The sequence below is a fragment of the Ambystoma mexicanum genome, chromosome 6q (assembly GCF_040938575.1).
Source record: "Ambystoma mexicanum isolate Mex_15411 chromosome 6q, UKY_AmexF1_1, whole genome shotgun sequence".
NCBI lineage: Eukaryota > Metazoa > Chordata > Amphibia > Caudata > Ambystomatidae > Ambystoma > Ambystoma mexicanum.
Genome location: NC_090937.1, coordinates 1,632,437,492 through 1,632,452,491, shown reverse-complemented (window position 1 = coordinate 1,632,452,491; position 15,000 = coordinate 1,632,437,492). Strand labels below are relative to the sequence as shown.

Below are 15,000 nucleotides of genomic sequence, written 5' to 3'. Positions count from 1 at the left end.
AAAGCCAAACAACCTGCAACCACGCACTCCCATCCCATGGCCTTTTGCAGACAGGCCTCATTTCTCTAGCTCACACCCTAACTGCCAACACCCCTTCCCCTTCTCTCTCTGTCTCTCTCTCTCTGTCTCTCTCTTTCATTCTCTCTCTCTCGCAAATAGATACTTTACTTCCCAGGTGCAACAAAACAAGCCTTCTCGAGCTGGCAGATATGGGAAGGAAGGAAGGAAGGGCCAGTTTGGAAACTCAACTCAATTACCATAAATCCCCTGCTAAGGGTTATGGGAGGGAGGAATGAAGGAACTTTGCTTCAGGGAAAGGGCTGCTGCTGCTTCAGCATGTGAGGAGCGCAGCCACACGTTTCACCTTCCTCAGTATGTTGGTTTACAGGATGAGAGAGATCCTGAAACCTCACTCTAATAGGCTGAGGTGCTGTGCTCGGTGGCCTGCTGGGACCTTTGCCCGTCAGGGCAAGGCGAATAGGCCTATGTCAGGCCTTCGTCAGGGCTTTGTCGGGGAGGGGCCAGGAGCCCTGCTCGCTTCAATCCCCTCACCGATAGACAGTTGCAGAAACTAGGATGCAAGAACCTTTCCTGGATGGGGTTTTGATTTTCACGAAAAGTGTGTCAGCTTTGCTTTCAGCATGAGTCTGATTTCCAAAAAATGCATTTTGAACAATTTAAAGATTTGATCTGCATTGGCCGGGAATCGAAACCGGGTCAACTGCTTGGAAGGCAGCTATGCTCACCACTATACCACCAACGCCTGCCTGTCTGGGCTATCTGATGGAGCGTCCCTTAGAAATAAGAATAAGTCATTGGCTGGGAATGAAAAAAGCTTGCGTTTGACGCAGAAGCAGTTCGCATCATGAGGTCTTGCCGGTCAGCCCAACATTTCCCCGGGACCCCTTAAAAAAGGAGCTTGGTTTTAAGTTTGGTTTGATTGAACAGTACATTTTGTTGGCTGGGCTGGGACCCTCTCCTATTTAGCGCAAGAGTGGAACGAGGCAGCAAGTTCAAGGAATGACATTGCATCCAGGCACTTACAGCTCTTTGTGCCCTAATGCCATGACACAAAAACATAATTTGAAAAAAGTTAGCAGAAGTTGGTTTCGATCCATCGACCTCTGGGTTATGGGACCAGCACGCTTCCGCTGCGCCACTCTGCTGGTTGGAGAACAAGAGCTTTTCTGGGCTTTTACAGTCTACAAACAGACAACCCTAGACCCAGTTTCGAGTGAAGCGGGCAGTAGGCCTTACAAAGCCAAACAACCTGCAACCACGCACTCCCATCCCATGGCCTTTTGCAGACAGGCCTCATTTCTCTAGCTCACACCCTAACTGCCAACACCCCTTCCCCTTCTCTCTCTGTCTCTCTCTCTATGTCTCTCTCTCTCATTCTCTCTCTCTCGCAAATAGATACTTTACTTCCCAGGTGCAACAAAACAAGCCTTCTCGAGCTGGCAGATATGGGAAGGAAGGAAGGAAGGGCCAGTTTGGAAACTCAACTCAATTACCATAAATCCCCTGCTAAGGGTTATGGGAGTGAGGAATGAAGGAACTTTGCTTCAGGGAAAGGGCTGCTGCTGCTTCAGCATGTGAGGAGCGCAGCCACACGTTTCACCTTCCTCAGTATGTTGGTTTACAGGATGAGAGAGATCCTGAAACCTCACTCTAATAGGCTGAGGTGCTGTGCTCGGTGGCCTGCTGGGACCTTTGCCCGTCAGGGCAAGGCGAATAGGCCTTTGTCAGGCCTTCGTCAGGGCTTTGTCGGGGAGGGGCCAGGAGCCCTGCTCGCTTCAAACCCCTCACCGATAGACAGTTGCAGAAACTAGGATGCAAGAACCTTTCCTGGATGGGGTTTTGATTTTCACGAAAAGTGTGTCAGCTTTGCTTTCAGCATGAGTCTGATTTCCAAAAAATGCATTTTGAACAATTTAAAGATTTGATCTGCGTTGGCCGGGAAAGGAACCCGGGTCAACTGCTTGGAAGGCAGCTATGCTCACCACTATACCACCAACGCCTGCCTGTCTGGGCTATCTGATGGAGCGCCCCTTAGAAATAAGAATAAGTCATTGGCTGGGAATGAAAAAAGCTTGCGTTTGACGCAGAAGCAGTTCGCATCATGAGGTCTTGCCGGTCAGCCCAACATTTCCCCGGGACCCCTTAAAAAAGGAGCTTGGTTTTAAGTTTGGTTTGATTGAACAGTACATTTTGTTGGCTGGGCTGGGACCCTCTCCTATTTAGCGCAAGAGTGGAACGAGGCAGCAAGTTCAAGGAATGACATTGCATCCAGGCACTTACAGCTCTTTGTGCCCTAATGCCATGACACAAAAACATAATTTGAAAAAACTTAGCAGAGGATGGTTTCGATCCATCGACCTCTGGGTTATGGGCCCAGCACGCTTCCACTGCGCCACTCTGCTGGTTGGAGACAAGAGCTTTTCTGGGCTTTTACAGCCTACAAACCGACAACCATAGACCCAGTTTCGAGTGAAGCGGGCAGTAGGCCTTACAAAGCCAAACAACCTGCAACCACGCACTCCCATCCCATGGCCTTTTGCAGACAGGCCTCATTTCTCTAGCTCACACCCTAACTGCCAACACCCCTTCCCCTTCTCTCTCTGTCTCTCTCTCTCTGTCTCTCTCTTTCATTCTCTCTCTCTCGCAAATAGATACTTTACTTCCCAGGTGCAACAAAACAAGCCTTCTCGAGCTGGCAGATATGGGAAGGAAGGAAGGAAGGGCCAGTTTGGAAACTCAACTCAATTACCATAAATCCCCTGCTAAGGGTTATGGGAGGGAGGAATGAAGGAACTTTGCTTCAGGGAAAGGGCTGCTGCTGCTTCAGCATGTGAGGAGCGCAGCCACACGTTTCACCTTCCTCAGTATGTTGGTTTACAGGATGAGAGAGATCCTGTAACCTCACTCTAATAGGCTGAGGTGCTGTGCTCGGTGGCCTGCTGGGACCTTTGCCCGTCAGGGCAAGGCGAATAGGCCTTTGTCAGGCCTTCGTCAGGGCTTTGTCGGGGAGGGGCCAGGAGCCCTGCTCGCTTCAATCCCCTCACCGATAGACAGTTGCAGAAACTAGGATGCAAGAACCTTTCCTGGATGGGGTTTTGATTTTCACGAAAAGTGTGTCAGCTTTGCTTTCAGCATGAGTCTGATTTCCAAAAAATGCATTTTGAACAATTTAAAGATTTGATCTGCATTGGCCGGGAATCGGAACCGGGTCAACTGCTTGGAAGGCAGCTATGCTCACCACTATACCACCAACGCCTGCCTGTCTGGGCTATCTGATGGAGCGCCCCTTAGAAATAAGAATAAGTCATTGGCTGGGAATGAAAAAAGCTTGCGTTTGACGCAGAAGCAGTTCGCATCATGAGGTCTTGCCGGTCAGCCCAACATTTCCCCGGGACCCCTTAAAAAAGGAGCTTGGTTTTAAGTTTGGTTTGATTGAACAGTACATTTTGTTGGCTGGGCTGGGAACCTCTCCTATTTAGCGCAAGAGTGGAACGAGGCAGCAAGTTCAAGGAATGACATTGCATCCAGGCACTTACAGCTCTTTGTGCCCTAATGCCATGACACAAAAACATAATTTGAAAAAACTTAGCAGAGGATGGTTTCGATCCATCGACCTCTGGGTTATGGGCCCAGCACGCTTCCGCTGCACCACTCTGCTGGTTGGAGAACAAGAGCTTTTCTGGGCTTTTACAGCCTACAAACCGACAACCCTAGACCCAGTTTCGAGTGAAGCGGGCAGTAGGCCTTACAAAGCCAAACAACCTGCAACCACGCACTCCCATCCCATGGCCTTTTGCAGACAGGCCTCATTTCTCTAGCTCACACCCTAACTGCCAACACCCCTTCCCCTTCTCTCTCTGTCTCTCTCTCTCTGTCTCTCTCTCTCATTCTCTCTCTCTCGCAAATAGATACTTTACTTCCCAGGTGCAACAAAATAAGCCTTCTCGAGCTGGCAGATATGGGAAGGAAGGAAGGAAGGGACAGTTTGGAAACTCAACTCAATTACCATAAATCCCCTGCTAAGGGTTATGGGAGGGAGGAATGAAGGAACTTTGCTTCAGGGAAAGGGCTGCTGCTGCTTCAGCATGTGAGGAGCGCAGCCACACGTTTCACCTTCCTCAGTGTGTTGGTTTACAGGATGAGAGAGATCCTGAAACCTCACTCTAATAGGCTGAGGTGCTGTGCTCGGTGGCCTGCTGGGACCTTTGCCCGTCAGGGCAAGGCGAATAGGCCTTTGTCAGGCCTTCGTCAGGGCTTTGTCGGGGAGGGGCCAGGAGCCCTGCTCGCTTCAATCCCCTCACCGATAGACAGTTGCAGAAACTAGGATGCAAGAACCTTTCCTGGATGGGGTTTTGATTTTCGCGAAAAGCGTGTCAGCTTTGCTTTCAGCATGAGTCTGATTTCCAAAAAATGCATTTTGAACAATTTAAAGATTTGATCTGCGTTGGCCGGGAATCGAACCCGGGTCAACTGCTTGGAAGGCAGCTATGCTCACCACTATACCACCAACGCCTGCCTGTCTGGGCTATCTGATGGAGCGCCCCTTAGAAATAAGAATAAGTCATTGGCTGGGAATGAAAAAAGCTTGCGTTTGACGCAGAAGCAGTTCGCATCATGAGGTCTTGCCGGTCAGCCCAACATTTCCCCGGGACCCCTTAAAAAAGGAGCTTGGTTTTAAGTTTGGTTTGATTGAACAGTACATTTTGTTGGCTGGGCTGGGACCCTCTCTTATTTAGCGCAAGAGTGGAACGAGGCAGCAAGTTCAAGGAATGACATTGCATCCAGGCACTTACAGCTCTTTGTGCCCTAATGCCATGACACAAAAACATAATTTGAAAAAAGTTAGCAGAGGATGGTTTCGATCCATCGACCTCTGGGTTATGGGCCCAGCACGCTTCCGCTGCGCCACTCTGCTGGTTGGAGTACAAGAGCTTTTCTGGGCTTTTACAGCCTACAAACCGACAACCATAGACCCAGTTTCGAGTGAAGCGGGCAGTAGGCCTTACAAAGCCAAACAACCTGCAACCACGCACTCCCATCCCATGGCCTTTTGCAGACAGGCCTCATTTCTCTAGCTCACACCCTAACTGCCAACACCCCTTCCCCTTCTCTCTCTGTCTCCCTCTCTCTGTCTCTCTCTCTCATTCTCTCTCTCTCGCAAATAGATACTTTACTTCCCAGGTGCAACAAAACAAGCCTTCTCGAGCTGGCAGATATGGGAAGGAAGGAAGGAAGGGCCAGTTTGGAAACTCAACTCAATTACCATAAATCCCCTGCTAAGGGTTATGGGAGGGAGGAATGAAGGAACTTTGCTTCAGGGAAAGGGCTGCTGCTGCTTCAGCATGTGAGGAGCGCAGCCACACGTTTCACCTTCCTCAGTATGTTGGTTTACAGGATGAGAGAGATCCTGAAACCTCATTCTAATAGGCTGAGGTGCTGTGCTCGGTGGCCTGCTGGGACCTTTGCCCGTCAGGGCAAGGCGAATAGGCCTTTGTCAGGCCTTCGTCAGGGCTTTGTCGGGGAAGGGCCAGGAGCCCTGCTTGCTTCAATCCCCTCACCGATAGACAGTTGCAGAAACTAGGATGCAAGAACCTTTCCTGGATGGGGTTTTGATTTTCACGAAAAGTGTGTCAGCTTTGCTTTCAGCATGAGTCTGATTTCCAAAAAATGCATTTTGAACAATTTAAAGATTGCGTTGGCCGGGAATCGAACCCGGGTCAACTGCTTGGAAGGCAGCTATGCTCACCACTATACCACCAACGCCTGCCTGTCTGGGCTATCTGATGGAGCGCCCCTTAGAAATAAGAATAAGTCATTGGCTGGGAATGAAAAAAGCTTGCGTTTGACGCAGAAGCAGTTCGCATCATGAGGTCTTGCCGGTCAGCCCAACATTTCCCCGGGACCCCTTAAAAAAGGAGCTCGGTTTAAGTTTGGTTTGATTGAACAGTTCATTTTATTGGCTGGGCTGGGACCCTCTCCTATTTAGCGCAAGAGTGGAACGAGGCAGCAAGTTCAAGGAATGACATTGCATCCAGGCACTTACAGCTCTTTGTGCCCTAATGCCATGACACAAAAACATAATTTGAAAAAACTTAGCAGAGGATGGTTACGATCCATCGACCTCTGGGTTATGGGCCCAGCACGCTTCCGCTGCACCACTCTGCTGGTTGGAGAACAAGAGCTTTTCTGGGCTTTTACAGCCTACAAACCGACAACCCTAGACCCAGTTTCGAGTGAAGCGGGCAGTAGGCCTTACAAAGCCAAACAACCTGCAACCACGCACTCCCATCCCATGGCCTTTTGCAGACAGGCCTCATTTCTCTAGCTCACACCCTAACTGCCAACACCCCTTCCCCTTCTCTCTCTGTCTCTCTCTCTCTGTCTCTCTCTCTCATTCTCTCTCTCTCGCAAATAGATACTTTACTTCCCAGGTGCAACAAAACAAGCCTTCTCGAGCTGGCAGATATGGGAAGGAAGGAAGGAAGGGCCAGTTTGGAAACTCAACTCAATTACCATAAATCCCCTGCTAAGGGTTATGGGAGGGAGGAATGAAGGAACTTTGCTTCAGGGAAAGGGCTGCTGCTGCTTCAGCATGTGAGGAGCACAGCCACACGTTTCACCTTCCTCAGTATGTTGCTTTACAGGATGAGAGAGATCCTGAAACCTCACTCTAATAGGCTGAGGTGCTGTGCTCGGTGGCCTGCTGGGACCTTTGCCCGTCAGGGCAAGGCGAATAGGCCTTTGTCAGGCCTTTGTCGGGGAGGGGCCAGGAGCCCTGCTCGCTTCAATCCCCTCACCGATAGACAGTTGCAGAAACTAGGATGCAAGAACCTTTCCTGGATGGGGTTTTGATTTTCACGAAAAGTGTGTCAGCTTTGCTTTCAGCATGAGTCTGATTTCCAAAAAATGCATTTTGAACAATTTAAAGATTTGATCTGCGTTTGCTCACCACTATACCACCAACGCCTGCCTGTCTGGGCTATCTGATGGAGCGCCCCTTAGAAATAAGAATAAGTCATTGGCTGGGAATGAAAAAAGCTTGCGTTTGACGCAGAAGCAGTTCGCATCATGAGGTCTTGCCGGTCAGCCCAACATTTCCCCGGGACCCCTTAAAAAAGGAGCTTGGTTTTAAGTTTGGTTTGATTGAACAGTACATTTTGTTGGCTGGGCTGGGACCCTCTCCTATTTAGCGCAAGAGTGGAACGAGGCAGCAAGTTCAAGGAATGACATTGCATCCAGGCACTTACAGCTCTTTGTGCCCTAATGCCATGACACAAAAACATAATTTGAAAAAACTTAGCAGAGGATGGTTTCGATCCATCAACCTCTGGGTTATGGGCCCAGCACGCTTCCGCTGCGCCACTCTGCTGGTTAGAGAACAAGAGCTTTTCTGGGCTTTTACAGCCTACAAACCGACAACCCTAGACCCAGTTTCGAGTGAAGCGGGCAGTAGGCCTTACAAAGCCAAACAACCTGCAACCACGCACTCCCATCCCATGGCCTTTTGCAGACAGGCCTCATTTCTCTAGCTCACACCCTAACTGCCAACACCCCTTCCCCTTCTCTCTCTGTCTCTCTCTCTCTGTCTCTCTCTCTCATTCTCTCCCTCTCGCAAATAGATACTTTACTTCCCAGGTGCAACAAAACAAGCCTTCTCGAGCTGACAGATATGGGAAGGAAGGAAGGAAGGGCCAGTTTGGAAACTCAACTGAATTACCATAAATCCCCTGCTAAGGGTTATGGGAGGGGGGAATGAAGGAACTTTGCTTCAGGGAAAGGGCTGCTGCTGCTTCAGCATGTGAGGAGCGCAGCCACACGTTTCACCTTCCTCAGTATGTTGGTTTACAGGATGAGAGAGATCCTGAAACCTCACTCTAATAGGCTGAGGTGCTGTGCTCGGTGGCCTGCTGGGACCTTTGCCCGTCAGGGCAAGGCGAATAGGCCTTTGTCAGGGCTTTGTCGGGGAGGGGCCAGGAGCCCTGCTCGCTTCAATCCCCTCACCGATAGACAGTTGCAGAAACTAGGATGCAAGAACCTTTCCTGGATGGGGTTTTGATTTTCACGAAAAGTGTGTCAGCTTTGCTTTCAGCATGAGTCTGATTTCCAAAAAATGCATTTTGAACAATTTAAAGATTTGATCTGCCTTGGCCGGGTCAACTGCTTGGAAGGCAGCTATGCTCACCACTATACCACCAACGCCTGCCTGTCTGGGCTATCTGATGGAGCGCCCCTTAGAAATAAGAATAAGTCATTGGCTGGGAATGAAAAAAGCTTGCGTTTGACGCAGAAGCAGTTCGCATCATGAGGTCTTGCCGGTCAGCCCAACATTTCCCCGGGACCCCTTAAAAAAGGAGCTTGGTTTTAAGTTTGGTTTGATTGAACAGTACATTTTGTTGGCTGGGCTGGGACCCTCTCCTATTTAGCGCAAGAGTGGAACGAGGCAGCAGGTTCAAGGAATGACATTGCATCCAGGCACTTACAGCTCTTTGTGCCCTAATGCCATGACACAAAAACATAATTTGAAAAAACTTAGCAGAGGATGGTTTCGATCCATCGACCTCTGGGTTATCCACTGCGCCACTCTGCTGGTTGGAGACAAGAGCTTTTCTGGGCTTTTACAGCCTACAAACCGACAACCATAGACCCAGTTTCGAGTGAAGCGGGCAGTAGGCCTTACAAAGCCAAACAACCTGCAACCACGCACTCCCATCCCATGGCCTTTTGCAGACAGGCCTCATTTCTCTAGCTCACACCCTAACTGCCAACACCCCTTCCCCTTCTCTCTCTGTCTCTCTCTCTCTGTCTCTCTCTTTCATTCTCTCTCTCTCGCAAATAGATACTTTACTTCCCAGGTGCAACAAAACAAGCCTTCTCGAGCTGGCAGATATGGGAAGGAAGGAAGGAAGGGCCAGTTTGGAAACTCAACTCAATTACCATAAATCCCCTGCTAAGGGTTATGGGAGGGAGGAACGAAGGAACTTTGCTTCAGGGAAAGGGCTGCTGCTGCTTCAGCATGTGAGGAGCGCAGCCACACGTTTCACCTTCCTCAGTATGTTGGTTTACAGGATGAGAGAGATCCTGAAACCTCACTCTAATAGGCTGAGGTGCTGTGCTCGGTGGCCTGCTGGGACCTTTGCCCGTCAGGGCAAGGCGAATAGGCCTATGTCAGGCCTTCGTCAGGGCTTTGTCGGGGAGGGGCCAGGAGCCCTGCTCGCTTCAATCCCCTCACCGATAGACAGTTGCAGAAACTAGGATGCAAGAACCTTTCCTGGATGGGGTTTTGATTTTCACGAAAAGTGTGTCAGCTTTGCTTTCAGCATGAGTCTGATTTCCAAAAAATGCATTTTGAACAATTTAAAGATTTGATCTGCATTGGCCGGGAATCGAAACCGGGTCAACTGCTTGGAAGGCAGCTATGCTCACCACTATACCACCAACGCCTGCCTGTCTGGGCTATCTGATGGAGCGTCCCTTAGAAATAAGAATAAGTCATTGGCTGGGAATGAAAAAAGCTTGCGTTTGACGCAGAAGCAGTTCGCATCATGAGGTCTTGCCGGTCAGCCCGACATTTCCCCGGGACCCCTTAAAAAAGGAGCTTGGTTTTAAGTTTGGTTTGATTGAACAGTACATTTTGTTGGCTGGGCTGGGACCCTCTCCTATTTAGCGCAAGAGTGGAACGAGGCAGCAAGTTCAAGGAATGACATTGCATCCAGGCACTTACAGCTCTTTGTGCCCTAATGCCATGACACAAAAACATAATTTGAAAAAAGTTAGCAGAGGATGGTTTCGATCCATCGACCTCTGGGTTATGGGACCAGCACGCTTCCGCTGCGCCACTCTGCTGGTTGGAGAACAAGAGCTTTTCTGGGCTTTTACAGCCTACAAACAGACAACCCTAGACCCAGTTTCGAGTGAAGCGGGCAGTAGGCCTTACAAAGCCAAACAACCTGCAACCACGCACTCCCATCCCATGGCCTTTTGCAGACAGGCCTCATTTCTCTAGCTCACACCCTAACTGCCAACACCCCTTCCCCTTCTCTCTCTGTCTCTCTCTCTATGTCTCTCTCTCTCATTCTCTCTCTCTCGCAAATAGATACTTTACTTCCCAGGTGCAACAAAACAAGCCTTCTCGAGCTGGCAGATATGGGAAGGAAGGAAGGAAGGGCCAGTTTGGAAACTCAACTCAATTACCATAAATCCCCTGCTAAGGGTTATGGGAGTGAGGAATGAAGGAACTTTGCTTCAGGGAAAGGGCTGCTGCTGCTTCAGCATGTGAGGAGCGCAGCCACACGTTTCACCTTCCTCAGTATGTTGGTTTACAGGATGAGAGAGATCCTGAAACCTCACTCTAATAGGCTGAGGTGCTGTGCTCGGTGGCCTGCTGGGACCTTTGCCCGTCAGGGCAAGGCGAATAGGCCTTTGTCAGGCCTTCGTCAGGGCTTTGTCGGGGAGGGGCCAGGAGCCCTGCTCGCTTCAAACCCCTCACCGATAGACAGTTGCAGAAACTAGGATGCAAGAACCTTTCCTGGATGGGGTTTTGATTTTCACGAAAAGTGTGTCAGCTTTGCTTTCAGCATGAGTCTGATTTCCAAAAAATGCATTTTGAACAATTTAAAGATTTGATCTGCGTTGGCCGGGAAAGGAACCCGGGTCAACTGCTTGGAAGGCAGCTATGCTCACCACTATACCACCAACGCCTGCCTGTCTGGGCTATCTGATGGAGCGCCCCTTAGAAATAAGAATAAGTCATTGGCTGGGAATGAAAAAAGCTTGCGTTTGACGCAGAAGCAGTTCGCATCATGAGGTCTTGCCGGTCAGCCCAACATTTCCCCGGGACCCCTTAAAAAAGGAGCTTGGTTTTAAGTTTGGTTTGATTGAACAGTACATTTTGTTGGCTGGGCTGGGACCCTCTCCTATTTAGCGCAAGAGTGGAACGAGGCAGCAAGTTCAAGGAATGACATTGCATCCAGGCACTTACAGCTCTTTGTGCCCTAATGCCATGACACAAAAACATAATTTGAAAAAACTTAGCAGAGGATGGTTTCGATCCATCGACCTCTGGGTTATGGGCCCAGCACGCTTCCACTGCGCCACTCTGCTGGTTGGAGACAAGAGCTTTTCTGGGCTTTTACAGCCTACAAACCGACAACCATAGACCCAGTTTCGAGTGAAGCGGGCAGTAGGCCTTACAAAGCCAAACAACCTGCAACCACGCACTCCCATCCCATGGCCTTTTGCAGACAGGCCTCATTTCTCTAGCTCACACCCTAACTGCCAACACCCCTTCCCCTTCTCTCTCTGTCTCTCTCTCTCTGTCTCTCTCTTTCATTCTCTCTCTCTCGCAAATAGATACTTTACTTCCCAGGTGCAACAAAACAAGCCTTCTCGAGCTGGCAGATATGGGAAGGAAGGAAGGAAGGGCCAGTTTGGAAACTCAACTCAATTACCATAAATCCCCTGCTAAGGGTTATGGGAGGGAGGAATGAAGGAACTTTGCTTCAGGGAAAGGGCTGCTGCTGCTTCAGCATGTGAGGAGCGCAGCCACACGTTTCACCTTCCTCAGTATGTTGGTTTACAGGATGAGAGAGATCCTGAAACCTCACTCTAATAGGCTGAGGTGCTGTGCTCGGTGGCCTGCTGGGACCTTTGCCCGTCAGGGCAAGGCGAATAGGCCTTTGTCAGGCCTTCGTCAGGGCTTTGTCGGGGAGGGGCCAGGAGCCCTGCTCGCTTCAATCCCCTCACCGATAGACAGTTGCAGAAACTAGGATGCAAGAACCTTTCCTGGATGGGGTTTTGATTTTCACGAAAAGTGTGTCAGCTTTGCTTTCAGCATGAGTCTGATTTCCAAAAAATGCATTTTGAACAATTTAAAGATTTGATCTGCATTGGCAGGGAATCGAAACCGGGTCAACTGCTTGGAAGGCAGCTATGCTCACCACTATACCACCAACGCCTGCCTGTCTGGGCTATCTGATGGAGCGCCCCTTAGAAATAAGAATAAGTCATTGGCTGGGAATGAAAAAAGCTTGCGTTTGACGCAGAAGCAGTTCGCATCATGAGGTCTTGCCGGTCAGCCCAACATTTCCCCGGGACCCCTTAAAAAAGGAGCTTGGTTTTAAGTTTGGTTTGATTGAACAGTACATTTTGTTGGCTGGGCTGGGAACCTCTCCTATTTAGCGCAAGAGTGGAACGAGGCAGCAAGTTCAAGGAATGACATTGCATCCAGGCACTTACAGCTCTTTGTGCCCTAATGCCATGACACAAAAACATAATTTGAAAAAACTTAGCAGAGGATGGTTTCGATCCATCGACCTCTGGGTTATGGGCCCAGCACGCTTCCGCTGCACCACTCTGCTGGTTGGAGAACAAGAGCTTTTCTGGGCTTTTACAGCCTACAAACCGACAACCCTAGACCCAGTTTCGAGTGAAGCGGGCAGTAGGCCTTACAAAGCCAAACAACCTGCAACCACGCACTCCCATCCCATGGCCTTTTGCAGACAGGCCTCATTTCTCTAGCTCACACCCTAACTGCCAACACCCCTTCCCCTTCTCTCTCTGTCTCTCTCTCTCTGTCTCTCTCTCTCATTCTCTCTCTCTCGCAAATAGATACTTTACTTCCCAGGTGCAACAAAATAAGCCTTCTCGAGCTGGCAGATATGGGAAGGAAGGAAGGAAGGGACAGTTTGGAAACTCAACTCAATTACCATAAATCCCCTGCTAAGGGTTATGGGAGGGAGGAATGAAGGAACTTTGCTTCAGGGAAAGGGCTGCTGCTGCTTCAGCATGTGAGGAGCGCAGCCACACGTTTCACCTTCCTCAGTGTGTTGGTTTACAGGATGAGAGAGATCCTGAAACCTCACTCTAATAGGCTGAGGTGCTGTGCTCGGTGGCCTGCTGGGACCTTTGCCCGTCAGGGCAAGGCGAATAGGCCTTTGTCAGGCCTTCGTCAGGGCTTTGTCGGGGAGGGGCCAGGAGCCCTGCTCGCTTCAATCCCCTCACCGATAGACAGTTGCAGAAACTAGGATGCAAGAACCTTTCCTGGATGGGGTTTTGATTTTCGCGAAAAGCGTGTCAGCTTTGCTTTCAGCATGAGTCTGATTTCCAAAAAATGCATTTTGAACAGTTTAAAGATTTGATCTGCGTTGGCCGGGAATCGAACCCGGGTCAACTGCTTGGAAGGCAGCTATGCTCACCACTATACCACCAACGCCTGCCTGTCTGGGCTATCTGATGGAGCGCCCCTTAGAAATAAGAATAAGTCATTGGCTGGGAATGAAAAAAGCTTGCGTTTGACGCAGAAGCAGTTCGCATCATGAGGTCTTGCCGGTCAGCCCAACATTTCCCCGGGACCCCTTAAAAAAGGAGCTTGGTTTTAAGTTTGGTTTGATTGAACAGTACATTTTGTTGGCTGGGCTGGGACCCTCTCTTATTTAGCGCAAGAGTGGAACGAGGCAGCAAGTTCAAGGAATGACATTGCATCCAGGCACTTACAGCTCTTTGTGCCCTAATGCCATGACACAAAAACATAATTTGAAAAAAGTTAGCAGAGGATGGTTTCGATCCATCGACCTCTGGGTTATGGGCCCAGCACGCTTCCGCTGCGCCACTCTGCTGGTTGGAGTACAAGAGCTTTTCTGGGCTTTTACAGCCTACAAACCGACAACCATAGACCCAGTTTCGAGTGAAGCGGGCAGTAGGCCTTACAAAGCCAAACAACCTGCAACCACGCACTCCCATCCCATGGCCTTTTGCAGACAGGCCTCATTTCTCTAGCTCACACCCTAACTGCCAACACCCCTTCCCCTTCTCTCTCTGTCTCCCTCTCTCTGTCTCTCTCTCTCATTCTCTCTCTCTCTCGCAAATAGATACTTTACTTCCCAGGTGCAACAAAACAAGCCTTCTCGAGCTGGCAGATATGGGAAGGAAGGAAGGAAGGGCCAGTTTGGAAACTCAACTCAATTACCATAAATCCCCTGCTAAGGGTTATGGGAGGGAGGAATGAAGGAACTTTGCTTCAGGGAAAGGGCTGCTGCTGCTTCAGCATGTGAGGAGCGCAGCCACACGTTTCACCTTCCTCAGTATGTTGGTTTACAGGATGAGAGAGATCCTGAAACCTCACTCTAATAGGCTGAGGTGCTGTGCTCGGTGGCCTGCTGGGACCTTTGCCCGTCAGGGCAAGGCGAATAGGCCTTTGTCAGGCCTTCGTCAGGGCTTTGTCGGGGAAGGGCCAGGAGCCCTGCTTGCTTCAATCCCCTCACCGATAGACAGTTGCAGAAACTAGGATGCAAGAACCTTTCCTGGATGGGGTTTTGAGTTTCACGAAAAGTGTGTCAGCTTTGCTTTCGGCATGAGTCTGATTTCCAAAAAATACATTTTGAACAATTTAAAGATTGCGTTGGCCGGGAATCGAACCCGGGTCAACTGCTTGGAAGGCAGCTATGCTCACCACTATACCACCAACGCCTGCCTGTCTGGGCTATCTGATGGAGCGCCCCTTAGAAATAAGAATAAGTCATTGGCTGGGAATGAAAAAAGCTTGCGTTTGACGCAGAAGCAGTTCGCATCATGAGGTCTTGCCGGTCAGCCCAACATTTCCCCGGGACCCCTTAAAAAAAGAGCTTGGTTTAAGTTTGGTTTGATTGAACAGTACATTTTATTGGCTGGGCTGGGACCCTCTCCTATTTAGCGCAAGAGTGGAACGAGGCAGCAAGTTCAAGGAATGACATTGCATCCAGGCACTTACAGCTCTTTGTGCCCTAATGCCATGACACAAAAACATAATTTGAAAAAACTTAGCAGAGGATGGTTTCGATCCATCGACCTCTGGGTTATGGGCCCAGCACGCTTCCGCTGCACCACTCTGCTGGTTGGAGAACAAGAGCTTTTCTGGGCTTTTACAGCCTACAAACCGACAACCCTAGACCCAGTTTCGAGTGAAGCGGGCAGTAGGCCTTACAAAGCCAAACAACCTGCAACCAC

At 49.8% G+C, this 15,000-nt stretch overlaps 8 non-coding genes across 8 annotated transcripts; all 8 read right to left on the bottom strand.

The window, feature by feature from the left end:
• Positions 1-2,351: 2,351 nt before the first annotated feature.
• TRNAM-CAU (transfer RNA methionine (anticodon CAU)) lies at positions 2,352-2,423 on the bottom strand. Its single transcript has one exon. It is a non-coding gene; the product is annotated as a tRNA-Met (tRNA).
• Positions 2,424-4,461: 2,038 nt separating this feature from the next.
• On the bottom strand, positions 4,462-4,533 carry TRNAG-UCC (transfer RNA glycine (anticodon UCC)). Its single transcript has one exon. It is a non-coding gene; the product is annotated as a tRNA-Gly (tRNA).
• Positions 4,534-4,864: 331 nt separating this feature from the next.
• On the bottom strand, positions 4,865-4,936 carry TRNAM-CAU (transfer RNA methionine (anticodon CAU)). Its single transcript has one exon. It is a non-coding gene; the product is annotated as a tRNA-Met (tRNA).
• A 776-nt stretch (positions 4,937-5,712) lies between these two features.
• TRNAG-UCC (transfer RNA glycine (anticodon UCC)) lies at positions 5,713-5,784 on the bottom strand. Its single transcript has one exon. It is a non-coding gene; the product is annotated as a tRNA-Gly (tRNA).
• A 5,265-nt stretch (positions 5,785-11,049) lies between these two features.
• TRNAM-CAU (transfer RNA methionine (anticodon CAU)) lies at positions 11,050-11,121 on the bottom strand. Its single transcript has one exon. It is a non-coding gene; the product is annotated as a tRNA-Met (tRNA).
• Positions 11,122-13,159: 2,038 nt separating this feature from the next.
• On the bottom strand, positions 13,160-13,231 carry TRNAG-UCC (transfer RNA glycine (anticodon UCC)). Its single transcript has one exon. It is a non-coding gene; the product is annotated as a tRNA-Gly (tRNA).
• A 331-nt stretch (positions 13,232-13,562) lies between these two features.
• TRNAM-CAU (transfer RNA methionine (anticodon CAU)) lies at positions 13,563-13,634 on the bottom strand. The gene has a single exon. It is a non-coding gene; the product is annotated as a tRNA-Met (tRNA).
• Positions 13,635-14,412: 778 nt separating this feature from the next.
• Positions 14,413-14,484, bottom strand: TRNAG-UCC (transfer RNA glycine (anticodon UCC)). Its single transcript has one exon. It is a non-coding gene; the product is annotated as a tRNA-Gly (tRNA).
• Positions 14,485-15,000: the final 516 nt, after the last annotated feature.